Here is a 17,032-nt window from a genome sequence, read left to right as displayed (position 1 = left end):
TATTTATTTATAGATAAATATAAATATTTATATACCCCTATTTTATTCTCATTTTCCAGGATGAAAACTCTGATAATATAAATAGTTGGCAGCAGAAGGTGTCATTTATTTGACTTCTGAAATAATTGACAAGTGAAGCCCTACAAGTCAAAGAATACTGTGAGAGAAGCCTACTCAGGGAAATGGTAATGAAACGAGGATGTGCTGGCACACCGTATGTGCTGTAAAAGCAAGACCTCTCCCAGCTGCTGCACCTCTAATTCCCTTCAGTCACGCACAAATTAAGTCCATCAGATTGCAGGGTAACCTGACCAACCTCGGAGCTCTCCCTTCTTTCCTACCTGCAGAGCTATGCTTGTGTTTAGGGGAAAAGAATAAAGAAAGATGTGTTACACCAAGCCTAAATACCAAACAGGTCAGGCACAATATACCAAGTCAGTATTTTGATCCAACTCTGCCAAATGAAAATATGTCCTGCATGGTCGGACTGCTGGAAGGCCCTGTCTTCTGTGTGGTCAGCCATATAGTCTTACACGTAGCTGAGATACAGAGATGTCTGGATGGGACTGTAGGAAGAAGGGAGCGTGGGGACTCACAAGCTAACAAGGACTGCAGGAGATGGATCATGGGAAATATTTGGATGATGTAAGCTGCCACACAATTTAAGTCTGTCAAAATCATAGAGAAATTTCAATTGTGCATTCATTAATAACATATCTTCTGATGTATTTCACAAGAAGGCTGTATTATGTGGAAACAGGTGAATAAGCACAAGCACAGACTATTTCCCAGCACTGCCCTGCAAAAGCAATATTTACTGCTTCTCTTTGCATTAGAAAGCCTCAAGATGACATACAGGAATTAAGTCCTCTCATCCCTCTCCAGAGAAGTATTATCCTTCTTTGCAGATGCCACAAAACAGCAAGCTCAGAACTGTCTTGTGTATCCTGATTGCTAGTGTCACTTGCTAAGCTTTAGGCCACATCTATGGACCACAGAGACCCCTTTCTCAACAGACAAGAAAAACAGCAGCAGAGTACACATTTGCTCCCAAATCCCCTTACTACACCTGCCTAAGAAGGGATTTTCTGACCTGTGAGGGGAATTCCGCCAACTAATACTGAAGTTTCCACTCCACCAAGCTAACACCCCTGTTCCAGCTCAGCAGGCAAGAATTTAGGACAGTGAAACCACGAGAAAGAGATTGTGGACAGTCTCCCCTCATCTATCTCCCAGAGCCTGCTTTGCCCTCTGAGAACATTCCTCCCAGGTACCACTAGTAGAGTTCATTTATTTATTTATTTATTTATTCATTCTTAGTTTAACTGTATTAATCTAGTATTCTGCAGAGATGAAAAAAAAAAGCCCTAAAATGCATCTTTTAACTTAAAAGTCTTGGAGGCCCATTGTCACAACGTGCTACATCTCCCATTATTACACCAGGCATCATTGTCGCCTTCTAGTGGACTTCCACGCACTTTGCACACAATGTTTTGTAACTCGATTTTACCACCCATTAGGATATTGAAAAATAAGGTCTAGTCTATAGAAGAATCAGGCCTAACTATGTATCAAAACCTGTATTTTGCAAATCCTAAACTGAAGCAAATTCTGACTCTGACTTTCAGAGGCAAAAAAAGATCCATGCACTCACATTGTAATCTTCAGAACAAAAAACACTCAGCCCTTGTCTATCCATAAGGCATATGAACCCTTACAGGATTGTGTTGAATGTTGCACTCCAGAATAACACAAAACTTTCTTGTTCTAGATGGTAAGAGACCTCATTTAGGCCCAGGCCTCAGTCTTAAAACATAGAAAACCGTTTTCCTATCTAGCCTTGAAGGGTCTAAGCCTAAAATGGGTGTGTTAGTTTACATCTACTCCACTCACTGGGTCAGGGTGATATAAAATGTAAGAGCCACACCTTCTATTTCAGTATAGCTGGAGCCAGTATGGGCTTTGACGTGGGACAATCAGAAAATCACCACCTCTTTTCCTGAAGACATGTAACTCTTCATTTCACAGAAAAGCATCCTGGGTGCCTCAGCCTAGAAGGGTGAATTTTCAAAGCCCCTGGAATTGCAGTACTGACCAGCATATTACTGATGTGGACCTGGGGCATGCATGAATGCACTTAGAAAAGAGTGAGCCTCCATGGGCAGGAAACTGGAGCACCCACCTCAGGGTGGGGAGAGCTCCATTTTGGTCAGCAGATGAAGTACGGAAGCAATCATATGAGCAGGAACAAGAGCCCAAGTCTTCTTTTTACTGGTAATGAAAAACAAAACAAAACTTCACACACTGAAAAAAGTCTCTGATCTCTAAAAAGCTCAGATGGACATAGGCAGTCACCCAGCAATTGCACTATTGCCTTGCAGCAAGAAACAAATGTGGATTTGAAGAAAGGAGACAGATAACTGAATTAATTTGTCTTAGAAGTCAGAAGTCCACTTGCTGTCTAGAGAATGAAGAAGTTCAACGTCGGTGTCTGGATTCCACTCAGACCCAAACACTTGCTGTCTACCAAAGCTGTCTCTTGGATGTGACCTGTCCTCTGACCAGACCTACAACAGTCTTTCACACAGCTGCTTCCCCTTCAAAAGAGCCGCTTTCCCCTCAAGTTAAGTGGTCCACATCACCCCAGTAAGCTCCTTAAAATCAGCCACGCTGGTATTTTCTGCTTAGCTTCTGACATTCTTGTCTGTTGAAACTCCTCTGACCTTCGGGCTGTATCCCACGGATCCTGCTTTAATCCACCCCTACATATTTCCATAATGAGTCTCATATACCCCTATGCACTATATACAAACACACACAGAGACAATGTTTTAAATAATTAGTAATTTTCCCTTAAGGGTAAAAATGTTCTGTAATAGTATTTCTTTTTGTTATGAAATAATGTAAACGAACTTGATGTGGTAATATTTTGTAACATGGCTGTGTTATGCAATTAAGGCTGCAGGGTTCAGATGGCTTACATGCACCTGGAGATACTGACACATGCTGGAGACTTGGAGCTGTTGAAAAGCACTTACATGTCCCTATGCATGTATACGCTCATGCGCATAAATACACAAACAAAATAACATATCTCCCATCTGCTTACATCCTTTTACAAAAAAACAGTAGATACAATAAGGTCTGTGTAGTTAAATTTCTGCTCACTTCCCATTCTCTTCAAATGGATAATCCTTTGTAAATCTTAAAAAAAAAAATCTGCCTCTTTTTAGGGAGGTAGATTTGATCTCTCAGCTTCTTTTCTGCTAAGACATGTAAAGCCTGTTGACTTCAGCTAGTGTGTCTTTGGGTCAGTGCAACTCAATACCTTCGGCTTTGATTTTGATTCTTTTCCTCAGCTTTCACCTTAGTTTTGATAAGGAAAATGTAGGAACATGCCAAATGTTTGTATTTGCAAAGCAAATCCTACTGCCAAGAATATAAGAATTTATTTGGTTTGTGACTATTTCCATTGTTCTTTAAGGTCATCATTGGGTTAAGGTGATCTGAATGACATAAGATTCACATGAAAAACAGTTTCTCACTTCACCTTCCTCTTTCTTTAATTCCAACAAAGACAGTGGCTGACTTTGCATAACCAAAAGTTTATCTTAAAATCACTGTGGACCATGTGGTTGTGCCTAGAGAAGTTAACCATCAGTGGAGTTAAACATCAGACTGCTTGCTGCCTCAGCACAAGCATCACAGTAAATCACATGCCTGTCCTGGCAGGAACAGGCATTTTTTCACACTTTACATCATCCCACAGATTCTTTCATCTCAGGATTGTGGGATAGAAAAAGTATGTAGGAAAGGTAGGCTTTCAATACTCACAAAAAAAAAAAAAAGTTGGTGTGATAAGGAAAGTAATCTGTTATTGCAGGGAAGACAACAGAAAGATTAATGTTTGGGGAATAAGGAAGATGACAATAAGGTTCAGGATCAGTCTTACTTAGAAGATAATACTGGGATAATGGGTATTGTAGTCAAAAATAGTCAAGCCTATGCAAAGCTAAAAGGTAGAGGAGGAAAAGGATTTTCTTGAAACAAAATTTTACTAGTTCACCCATCTAAAAACTCTAAATTGTTTCAGAAATTTAAGAGTATTTCCATGTAGTTTCCTTTTTTCCATCCAACTCAGTCTGTCCCAGCGAGTCCTGGGTGGCTACACAGGGCCAGACGTGGGATAGGCCACACTGCGGTTCCACTGCATGAACAAACACAGACAAGAGGTTGGCACTGATCAGTGCACAGTTATACATCTGACACATAGAACAAACTGAAAGAAAAGTATCTATATGCATTCTATACCAGAGATGACCACACCATGGTCTGAAATGATGTGTAATCCACAGAATTTCCACGACCCTGGCACACTTTATCCATATCATGCACATAAAATCTACCTGTCCGTGTAGCAAGCAATGTCAGATTCCTCTAGGAAGGATTTCACACTACCCTGTACATTCAGTGCTAGTCATCATGAGGTGGATCTGACAGGTAAAGCTGCAGGTCCAGGCACAGAGTTCAGTGTCTTTGGCACACAGGAGCTAAGTGTACTCTTCAGTACAGTACAACAGAAGGTGGAACAGTTTCCTCTCCCAACTTCCATTTACATGACTTGCATGCTCTAGAGCTCGTCTCCAGGCATACTTCAGTCAATTTGGTTTCAAGCCCAAATGATTCTACCTCACAGCGCAACGGCTGCCAACACTACTGACAATGTATTTATAGAGATAGTTTTTTCCAAACTGAGCATTGCAAGTGAAGTTCAGGGGGTTTGAAGGAAGGGCTGCTCTGGAGCATATGCTGAACTCTCTGATAACAAGTGCCACACTGCTTGCTGTAAGCATGTAACTTATGTCTGAATTGAAAGACCACACTGTGGAGCCTAAGCCACCTCTAGAGTGAATGGAAAGGGGTTGATGCTGCCAGCCGGCATGATTTAGCACATTTCAATCTTTCTGGGCACCTCCAGATAGGAAGTGAGTATTCAGTCCACTTAATTAGTAAAATAAAGTCATGATTTGGGGAATTATTGATCTGGCCAGCCTCCAAGAAACAATGAGGATTCTTAATACTTCACAGGATTTGATTGTAAGGAGCTGTATCTCTGATACAAAAATGCTGCCAGACAAAATATTTTGCACTGAAATAATTAAAATGAAATCCCTGCCCTAGAGATCTGGTTTTGGTTCAGCTTTCCATCATTCTGGGATATGTCCACATGCTACAGAAATAAAAAATACCACCTTCTTCTATCTGAACCCTTACGTTTAGCCCTTATGCCAACAGTTATGTCAAAACAATCTAATATTGAAAATACTTCTGAACATACTGTGCTGTGTGTCTGTTATGCCAATCGCCGGTGCAGAGGGAATCCAAGAGACATTTTCTTTTCTCATTCAGTAACTCCACCAAAGCACACTTTTAATCCAAGACATTATTTTAAAGCAAATATAAGAAACCTATTTGACCAAGATGCATTACCAGTTCTGTTTTTTTCTGCATGAAGAACTGCCACTCTCATTTTTGTTTTCGTAATTATGGAAAACGGGCTGGTTTTTAATATCTGTTCCAGCAGAGCTAAAGATGTTGATTTCAGACTCATTCAGACTTTAAAGTCTAATTCATGCAGTTGATCCACAACATTAACTGGAGTGCAGGTCTCATCAATTTGATAAAGTGTCTTTAGAACAACAGATGGTAATTTGTTGATACTTGAAGCTTTAAAAGGACTCTGTTACAAAACCACTTAAAATGCTTTCTTTAAAAAAGAAAACAAAACAAAAAAAACCCAAAACCAACAACAAAAAGCCCTACACACAAGTGCTCAGATACTTTAACCCAAAGAAATTGCTGACAGATTTGTTTTCAGCCCAGCAAAGAGCTGACAACATATTTTTGCTGGATATGGTAACTTGGTTCTATTTTTAGGACCTCTTTTTTTTTTTTTTTTTTTTTTTTTTGAAGTACACCAGAATAGCAGTGGGCTTAAAAATCACCATCTGCTTCTAGCAATGAAATAATTCTCTGAAAAATAGATAATAGGCATAAAAAGCCCACTCCCAACTCTTACATTCTCTGCAGTAATACTGAAAGTCACAACAGTATTTCCTGTAAGCATTGTTTATTTCATAAAACAATACTGCAGGGTCATAACAACCCTGTAAGTGTTCGGTATACCTGTTTATCAGTTATTAATTTACCAGTGTAAACTGTTTACATTTCAGTTGAGAATGGCTGACTGGCAAATGTTACTGCTATTGCTTTTATGACCCAGAATAGCCTAAAACTGCTGACATTTAGAGCACAATGCAGATTGTTCCCCTTTCTTATTTTAACTTGGATTTAATAAGTAAGAATTCTCATTTGTAGGTAATGATTTTCCTTTCTTTTTTTTTTTTTTTTTTTAAATGCCCAGTACAGCTATTCTGCAATTAGGATTTGCAAATGCATGTTGCATGTAAAGAAATCAGCTGGTTTGCACCCAGCTAGTTTGGATACTGACAACAGTGAATCACTATTTCAGCCCAAGGTGGAGCTGGACTTTTGCTCATTGGCTGAAGCCTGTCTCCACAGTTTCTCAGTCCTCAGTGAAGTTTATGTCTCTGACACCTGGAATGACTGACTACACAAGACAAAATGTGGCCCCGCACGTATCACTATGCTCTACCCATGCATCAATAGCCTTAGGAAACAGTGATATTATTACTACCAGTTAGTCCCCACCCTAGTATCTTTTGAACCCTTACACAATGTAAATTATGCTTGAAAGAGGTAGAGGAGAATGATCCATTACTTTTCTGTAAGTAGCTTCATGGAAGACAAAGGCTTAAATAAATGTCCCCTTCCCATCTCCCTCCTAGAGAAAAAAACTTGTGTAGCTTGTGTGTAACACCACACTTTCTCTTTGAGGGCTCCAGCCACAAACAGCACATACCCACAGTTAGATGGCACACACACCATGTCCTCAGCATGAGGTGTCATGGACAGTAGAAGGAGGGACTGCATGGAAGGATAGTGACAAATGCCAAAGGGGGAAAACTAGGTTTCACTAGTACGAGTGCTGGTGGGACTGCATTTGCTGTTTCTGTGATTTCAGTACAGATGACAAAGTTTGAATTGTAGTTATTTCAGCTGAAAACATTTCAAGGTTTTGAACCACAGAATAGCAGTTATCTTTTTAGCATAATTTTTGAGAAAGGCACTGTGGTTTTCTTTTTACCCATAGTACTCCATGAAAAAAAAAACCCTATCTTTTTCAGACATTAAGATCAAATACTCTAGAGATAGAAAATAAGAAAAACCACAGTGAGATGCCTCAAACGACATGAAAGATGACTTACAAAAAAAAAGACTCCCAAAAATGAAGAAATGAAGCAGCTTTGGAAGTAGTAGTACTTAATAAGTAACATTTCTTAAAAATTTTTCATTATGAAATTTAATTAAAATCAAAGCTCACAAAAGAAGCAGTTCAAAAAAGGAGATAGCCATAATTCGTACTTACACTTGGTGGATCAGAATTTTTGTGAAAATGAACTGTCTAACATTTAAAAGACCTGCTAGTGACCACTGTAGCAACAGTATTTGGACTGACTTTCACATTCTGACAATAAAAGAGCAGAAAAATCATGGAGAAACATAGGCTTGCTGGTCTATCCTATTCTGGCAAGGACAGGACTCCTTCACAGTACTGTGCAAGAATCATCTACCTCTAGTAAACAATTATGAAATAATTTATCCACAAGGGAAATTTGTGGGGTTTGTTTTTTGTGGTTTTTTTTCCCCCCCCGCCCCAAGTCAGTAGTCAATAACTAGCCTGAGAATGAGGGAAGAGAGGGGGGAATCAGGAAAGTGGTGGGTTTAACAACTCCAGTGGTCTTTGGACTTTTTCAAAGGGGACCCTCTTCACTGAAGAACAGTTGAAGAAAAAAAAAAGGAAGAACAGACTAGGAATAGTCAAGATTCCTAGTGATCCCTCCGGGAACTACACATTTATTTGGAAGGCACTAAAGGAATAAGGTTACAGACTTTAAGACCTGATCCAAATTCCATTATGTAAATGGAAAATTTTCTTGTCTTAAAAGGAAATTGAATTTAGCTTTTAGTTCCCAGTTAATGAGATACTAGTAAGTGTAGAGAACTGCAAGGGAAGTGATCAAGGAGAGATGACATTTTGGGTTGCCTTTGTTTTTCATATTACATACTTACCTAGGCTGTGATTTACTCATATTTATCAACATAAGATTCTCCATCCTACTGGCTACATCTATCTAAAGTAGCATTCAGATCCAATGGAAATGGGGCATATCACAGACTCTAAATGTGCAATTAGTGTCCAAGGGTGCGCAAAGGGTGAGCAAAGAGAGCTATATAACCTGTACGTGATTCATTGCTTATTCCAGGCAATATATGCCTGCCTTCACAATAACATACGGTTATTGCTGTTACTAAGGATATTGCTTGGTTTGAAACAAACACTTCATAGATTCCTCTTCCTTTCACAGTATGGGCACTTTTGTGATTTGTTTGATCCCACTGAACTTGCTTTTGTTAGTGCACAGAATCCCCTTAACAGGCCCCAAATCCGCAAAATAGTCTCACAAACAGGTCCTCCCATCACTGCTAAGCAATCCCTAGGTCAACTGGGCTTGTACTGTACCCACACGTCCTAGCATCTGAACTCAATCCCAAGACAAAGGATTAGCCTTCTGTGATGCAAGGTTCTGAAAACTCTCAGGTTTTACTGAGCCTAGAATGACTTCCAGGCACCCAGCACTGGTGGGTTGTTAGCAGCATATCACAGACACGAGATCTTTGTTTCTTCTATCAAGTTATAGGTACCCATCGAGGTCTGCAAATAATGTGAATATCAAGAAAGGAACAGACCCATTTTGATCTGCTAGTTTTATTTAAAAGTAATAAATTCAGGTCATATATAAACTATCTAGTCATATCCTGTAAAGGTTTAAGCAGTGAAACCACAAGGGAAAATAAACTAACATCTCTTTCCTTTTTATCTTAAAAGTGTCTGAAATGAATTGGTTGCTAAAGAAACCTGATATAATTGTGACAGAGTGTTTTGAAACCCTTAGCGGAGTTCATCTGAAACCTCAGCATAACAAGTGGCCTCTTATCTGCGTACTATTCCAGGAAGAAATGCATGGCATTTCATCATCACAGCTGAAAGACTAGCTGGCTCTGCACGTAGGCTAAGCAAGAATAAGAGCCCTCAGCTATAATGAGGGCACGCTGGTAGCTAATGCTTAGTCAGAGGCCGTTTCCTTCAGCCTTTGCTGCTGCCTGTAGGAGTTGGAATGTGGGAAAAGGCAAAAATTAAAGAGAACATACTGGAGGTCAATATTTACCTTCTCTAGTTTTTCTCAATTAATATTTCTGAAGAAACAGCACACATGCGTTAACGTGGTGACATCCTAAACCATCCCCCCTATTATAAGGGCTTTAAGTAGCTTTATTTAATGTGACTGTTCATAAGCAGGATTACTTACAGGAGACAGAATCATAAAAAGCAGATGTCATTTTTTCTAGTCTGACATTTAAAGGCAAATTAGTAAGTGGAAATTCAATATAGTTATTTCCTTGTGAAAACCAATCTTGCATTTCCAAACAGGCAAACCAACTTTCCCCGTAACAAAGCTGTTGAAACATAGATAACTGGTAGCAATCAACATGACTTCAAAACCAAGGATGAATCTTAATATATAGAGGAATATGATGAACATTCCTTTTTATAGGCTTTTCCTCTTTTGTACATCCTTAAGATTGTAACATCTGTGATTCACTGACATCATGCTTTTTAACATAAGAATCTGAAAAATCTGAAGATGGAATGATCAACCAATAGAATATGAAAATGTTAGAAGTGAACACGTGTTCAGCAATGTCCAGGCTGTAAGTCTGCAAGCCGCTTCAATCGGGACCACATTTTGCTTTCTTACTCTGCATGCAGAAAAACTGGCTATTATTGGGAATTTACTCTGCTATAACCATGCTGATTTAAGCACACAACTGTAAACTTTATGCACTATAATACTGAACACTCTGGACTGAGTCATTTTACACACATGCAGTTGCTGGTCTAAATAAGGGCTAGATTTAACTTGTTCTGTTTAACTCACTGGCTGAACACTGAAAATAGTTGGCACAGATTTTTCTCAGGAAATTCAAACTTACACAAGCAGAGGAAAAACATTGCGAATGAGATGCTGCTGTGTGCAAAAATTCATCTTGGGCAAAACTTTAAACCCTAAAAATAAGTCTTGTTTTCAGTTCTCACAAATAGGCTTTTCTGTTCAACTCTGACGGTTTAAAGCGGTTGTTAATCATGTACTGTACACACTACTAAGCAGGAAAGTGTTCAGTTATTTCTGAAACATGTTATTTTGAGGCTGTATTTGAATCTTCCATATTTATGTGATGAGAGTTATGTCACAAAGTTAATCATTCCCAGGATGCTAGCATTCAGGGTAATGAAAAACTTCTTGTGCAAGCAGTCATTAATCAGTGAGTGTAACATTGCATAATGCTTTCTGAAGCATGTGTTATGTGATCAGAGTACAAGGCTGCATAATACAGCAAAGTGTTTATGCCATATGCTGACCTTTTCTAAAGCAGAAATGGAGCCATGTGATGCGCTGCTCCTGCCAGCAGTTGCTTATTGCCAATAATTAAGTTTGATGATATGAAAAAACACAAACTTGTATTGCTTTAGAGTTCTAAAAGGAAGAAGCTTTGAAGTTTTTGGCACCGTAAAGCACAAAGATAGCCAACTTGGCTTGAATACACTACCGTTGTCCATTATAGGCACCACCCATCAAAACTGGAATCAAGTGCCCTGCTCAAGTGGTTACTGGCATTTCTGTAAAGAAAAACATGTGCATCGTTACAGGACTGCTGTATTATCCAGAAGTGCATAAAGGTCACAGGAACAAAGCAGCCAAAAGCATGCTCGGTACCTCAAATCTCAGAACATCACAGTAACATTTGATGTTCTTGTGCAACAGTGCTAGTAAGCAGCTGTTACCTAATCTCCTACCAGTATTACACAAAAGTATACTTGCAAAATACTTCAGATAAATATGCTGTAATTATATGAAATATAAAAACATGTATAGGACAAAATGTTTTTGTAACTCTGAACACACATACCTGTGGAGATGTGGTTTTAATGAATTATTCTAACAGTGGAAACAATGCTTTAAAAGCTTCTATGATCAACCTTAAAACTATGTTCTGGGAGCAGAGTGGACATATGGACATACATTTTATGTATTATGCATATACAGGCACATAGTATGATCAAAAGTTTGTCCTGTATGCAGCTACTTTGTGCTTCGCTGTTGGCAGAATCAGACTGCAGAGCTGGAATAACCAGCTTCACACAACTGCTTTAGCACAGCCTGGTAGCACAGCTATGCCACTGCTGCTCCTACAGCACCTCCTCCCCCTTACTGGGGTTTCCTTCTGAATCACTGATGACAGCCTGACTACTCTGGGGAGCTGGGACAGAAAGGGGCAGCCAGCCTCCATAAGCATTGCCATCTGTTAACAGCAGCTCAGTTCCACCATGGCATCTACAATATGCCCCCAATGGCTAAGGTGGTTTCTGATATCCCTTGCTTACTTTAAGGAAGTATTTTCAAGCTTAACTGATAATCCTAAAGAGTAAAGCAGCCTAGAAGCACAATCACAAATGCACACAACTAAGGTTTAACTCTATGCAGGGACTTAGGTGCCCAAGTCCAAAATTTAGATTTGCTTCAGGAAGTCGCAGTCCTGATGATATTAGGCAGTGGTAATTAGGTAGTGCTGTATCTAAGGCCTTTCAGGATTTACAAATTACACCTTTCACAGCTAAGGAGTCAGACACAGTAAGCATCTTCCCCCTCAGCAGACAGAACTCTGAACAGTGCAAAGGAGATGCAGGGGATGAGAGGAAAGTGAGCAGGATTCTTGTCCTATTAAATAAACAGTGTGATACTTGCTCCATGAGTGACTGCAAGACAGGCCTTCTCTCTCTAAACTAATAGGTCATTATCCCTACATCTCAGTATATTAACTTGTAGAATAAGTAATGGAAGTAGAAAAGTTTTATCAGGAATAACTGACAGCATCCAGTGACCAGGTCACTCCTCCAGGAGTTCTCACTTCAGGTCAATTAACTGAAAGGAGAGAGCAGAAACAGAGTTGCTCTGGTATTTCGCAAATCCTTCAACTACTGAATAATTAGGCAGACTGAGGGGCTGCAGCATATCTTCTTCACTTTTTCAAAAAAGGACTGATCCTAGCTAAGATTTGGAATAAAGGGCAAGAATCCAATATGAAGAAAGGAATTTCATTCCACACAAAGTGGGGAAAAACTATGTCTGTGTGTTCAGTTCCAAACTGGTAACTTAGGCAGAACCCTTCTCATTATACAATATTTGTTTCTCCTACCTTCTTTTGTATCTTATACTGATAGTCTAGGAATCATGCTTGGAAGTTATAATCTCTACTAGTCATTAGGGTATAAACTTCAGATGCTGTAACTAACCAACACAGAAAAATACACTTTGTGGAGCTGCTCATGAAGACACTGGAAATCACTGTGCTGAAATGGACTTTTGATTTAAACATGCAGCCTGAACACACCCTACAGCCCATCTCTCCTATCCATCCTTCTGAGACCCACTGCTTCTTAGAAGCACATTCTCTAGCTCTCTCCTCCTTTCACCATTACTTGGAAGAGGAGGCAGGCCACAGGACAACATGAACCACAGACTGTACCCTGCATAGTCACTAGCTGGGATACTTACATGTTTTCACAAATATCATTCAGCTACAGACAGCTTTGAAGACAACAGGCCCAGCAGAATAGACTCGTTACACAAAGAAAGGAGGAGTTTGAACTCTCTCCACTCAAGCACACAGAACTATTTATTAGATATTTATATGTAATGAAAGCACAACTTTCATAACTCTATCATCACAATTAAAATTTTAAATTTTGTCTTTCTAAGCTGCATGAAAGAAACACATTTTTTAGAAATTTGTACAACTGGCATCAGATTTTTTAACATGCTAGAAAGAGTTGAGCCAAAGATGATATCACAAAGTCCCTTATGCTTAAGGGAAAATGTTAAATCAATTAGCAGTTGCTAGAATAAAGAAGCAACAATTTGATGCATAAGTTCCTTAAAAAAATAACCAACTTTTCATGTTGTTCTGAAAGTGGTTATATTATGCAACATGAAAACTGCAACATATTCTCATCTCTTTAATGTTACAAAAGCTTTATTAGCATATGCTTCAGAAATTATAATCAAAGAGTAGTAGACACTAGCCAGAACTTTGAAGACTTTATAAACATACATGTAGAGACTATGCCTTAGAGGGTTAATGTACTATTTTGAACTCAAGTATTGCAATAGGACTTAGCTTTGACATGGAACGTTCACACCCTCTGTAATAAATTCTTTTAACATACTTCTTATTCCCATGTGAATGAGTGTCCTTGGAAGAATTATCTACTAGATAAAATTTGAAGATGAAATCTAGGTCTAGACTTATTTAAGGGGGGGGTGGAGACTGATCTTACAATCTACGACAGTTGCTGATTAATGAGCTGCTCATGATTGCAGGAGGCCTCTCCAAACTGCAGAAGCAACGATTCTATAGGACTGGGAGGAATGTGTTACCTGGATGCCACACCTTTGTTGAAACTTAGAACTCACTTCAACTTCTGCTACATTTATTCCAGCCTTGAGCTACCGGATGTGCACTACTAGATAAAGAGTAACATACGTGTGTCCCCCTGACAGCTACTTGACTGCTGCTTCTGCGGCAGAACTTCCGTGTTAGAGAACTTCCACACTCTAAGTATGGCCACTTGTAGCACCCACAGCACATGCTCTGCAGGGTTCAAGGTTTTTGCTGGTAGTGCTCTTGCACAAACAAATGCAAAACTTCCTGGAGTAGAACAGTACTATCATATCCTGAGGGGGTTTGATCTCGCCTGACTGTCTGAAGAATTTTATACATATACAGATGCATAAGCACGTACACATACATATGCATGCATATAACATGTCAATATAAACACATATATATTATAATGCATAATGAATACATTGCATAAACACAGCACACTCTTCATAACTTAGGAAACTTCTACTCAACTCTGTTCCAAGGTTGAAAGTGAGCATGATTTATATCTGTAATAAAAAAGGTATGCCACCTAATCTTTGGTGATAATACAATAATTCCTGTTTACATCCTTCAAAAACGTTTTAGGAAATTTTTTAAAAAACTTTCCTAGCTTTGCTTATAAAATATTAATGTGCTTAAAGTGAAAACAACCCATAAAAATTCCTAAAAGTGTTCCCTGCACCCTGGTGTCTGAGTTTCAGACTTGCAGAAAAGCAAAGTCAATAGAAAAAAAAGGCATAAACAGAAAAATTAGTCTTTGTAATCTCTCAAAATACACAAGAGGAATTTAATTACCTTTAGCTGAATACGTCTCCTTTTGATTTATTCTTTTTCTCATTTTTTGTGATACTTGTCTTTCTGAAAGTGTGCAGAAAAAGAAATTCTTAAAATAACCACATCATCATGATCATTATCACACCCCAAGTACACTGACTGTATCAGCCTCACTAGACAATGAAGCCCCATGGCTTTTCAGCAGTCTCATTAGTTGCTAGAACAAGGCTAAAATCCCACAAATGAGACATGAAGGCATATCTTGTTCAATATCCACCATATAAAATACCAATGGTTTTCAGCCATATATTTTTAATTGTAAATAAACCCTCTATCTTAGTAGACACATTTTCAGGGATTTTGTTTGCATGAAAAGACAATGAAAGAAAAAGTAAGTTTAGTAATAAATTAAGATGTTTCAATTACTCTTTTTGTTTGCATACTATGAGTTGCTTTTGGTATATGAAGTGTCACTACTTCCAAATCCCTTACTATACTCCCTAAGTCTCTGAAAACCAGATTCCAAGTAGCATGATATTCTGCTCTCTCCTGTGATGGAGAGACATTGTTTTTTATTCTGTTCAACGAATCTGATTATGGTTAAATGCATCAAAGAGCAATGACTGAGGAAAATATGAAACAGCTGCAAATGATACATCCTGCTGTTTACTATTCTGAATGCAGCTGGTTAAAAGCAGTTCTAGAAAAGCATTGATATGAACCTTGGTGTAGGACTATGAGTAACTGCACATAAACTGACCAAATTTCAACAACAATTTGGCACAAATGGCTCTGCAAATTTCATGGAAATGCTCCATCCTCCAAATGCTCTTAACTGTATTATTACAGAACCTTATAATAAATAAAACACTGTATTTCTTCATAGCAGGTGAGATACTCAAAAGCACTGAAGTGGCTGATGCCATCAGAAAATTCTGAAAACACCCAGAAATGTAGTAAGACTAGTAAGAAAGCGAGTTACTTCAATAATATTGAAAATACAACTGCTTTCATAGATTAAAGGCTAAAATTATATGTGTTATGTAAAGCCACACACTAATTTCTGCACGAAACTGAGTACTTCTAGGCAATTTAGTAAGTTCATCTTCTACTTACACCGTTGAGAGGTAATCAGCTGAAGGTAGCAGACCTACCTGTATTATAGCTTTTCAATATCCAGCTCTGTGGAGAAGTGCAGGAGTCACTATCCACTTGAGCTCAGCCAGAGCAGGAGAAAAAGCTGCTTACACCTAGGGACCATGAGATAAACTCTAAGGAAACCAGTGGGGACCGCGGCTAGGTCACCCATGAGGTACTGGGGAGAAAAGCATGGCTTTACCAGGAACTGAAACAGTTGAGCCTAAGCACTTGAAGGGGGATTTGCCAGATCATAACTTTCAAAAGGAAAAGTCAGTCTTTGTAACAGCATTTCTGTTATAAATGACCCTCTTGTGGAAGCAGAATTCTAATACTGCTATTAATCACAAGCACTGCAGCCATCATAACATGTCACTTAATAACAGAGACAGTAAGCGATTAACACTTCTTTTGCTAAAATATTGTTCCTTTAGAATTATTTCAACATCACTAGAAAGTATCTTTAAAAATTGTCCTAATGGTACTCACTTTGTAATAATATTCAAGCTGCTGACTTCAAAGAAGGGACTCAAATTGCTACAGTATGACAGTATCTTCTCCTGAGAAAAGGAATGGAGAGATCACTGTGACAGCAAAATTATTTTCTGAGATCAATACTACTAATTAAAGGCATGAATCTACACAGTCTGAGGCCACAGTATTTAAAGTTATGAGATTTTTTAGAATAGACATTCAGAGAAGATACTTAATCAGTGCTTGTTAGAAAAAAAGAGGCAGCTCAGTAACTGGACTGTATATCAAAGTTATGAAACAGAAGCCCATCAGCATAGGCTTAATATTTTTTCTTCTATTAACATAATTATTTCCTACTCAGTAAAAATGAAAACGACATTTTAGCATTTCAAAAACATGAGAAAATGACCCTCTAGGCTTTATATGACTATCAAAACAAGAACCGGTACTTTATTTGCAAATTATCATGCGTGAAATGATCGACTCAGCAAGTTTACCAGTCAACAAAGTGTGTGCTCTACCAGTTATAATCAATTTACATGTAATGATATGTCTAAATATGAATTTAAATGAGTTCTTGTAATTTCATGTTGATCAGCTGCTTTATCATCATAGATATGGACAGTGACCATAGTTAATGTGGCAGAAACAGCAGAGCATACACAAGTTCCGTGAGCCAACAGTAATCAAACACGAAGAAATTTGTTTTCATATAAAAACACAGCCTTTGACTGCTAAGCCATGTTTATTTTCCAGTCAAGTTAACAAAAATACTTTCTAAAAGGTTATTTCCAGGCATTTGCTGTATATGCCATGTTCACAGCAAATATACACTATGAATCACAACAGTTTTCCCGCCTTGTAACCTACTGGATTTCTCTTTCAGTGTATGAAAAGAACCCTGAGGCTACCACAGAATAAAGAACATGTCAGTATC

The sequence above is a fragment of the Nestor notabilis genome, unplaced genomic scaffold, assembly GCF_000696875.1.
Source record: "Nestor notabilis isolate BGI_N333 unplaced genomic scaffold, ASM69687v1 scaffold6917, whole genome shotgun sequence".
Lineage (NCBI taxonomy): Eukaryota > Metazoa > Chordata > Aves > Psittaciformes > Psittacidae > Nestor > Nestor notabilis.
This window is presented reverse-complemented; position numbering follows the sequence as displayed.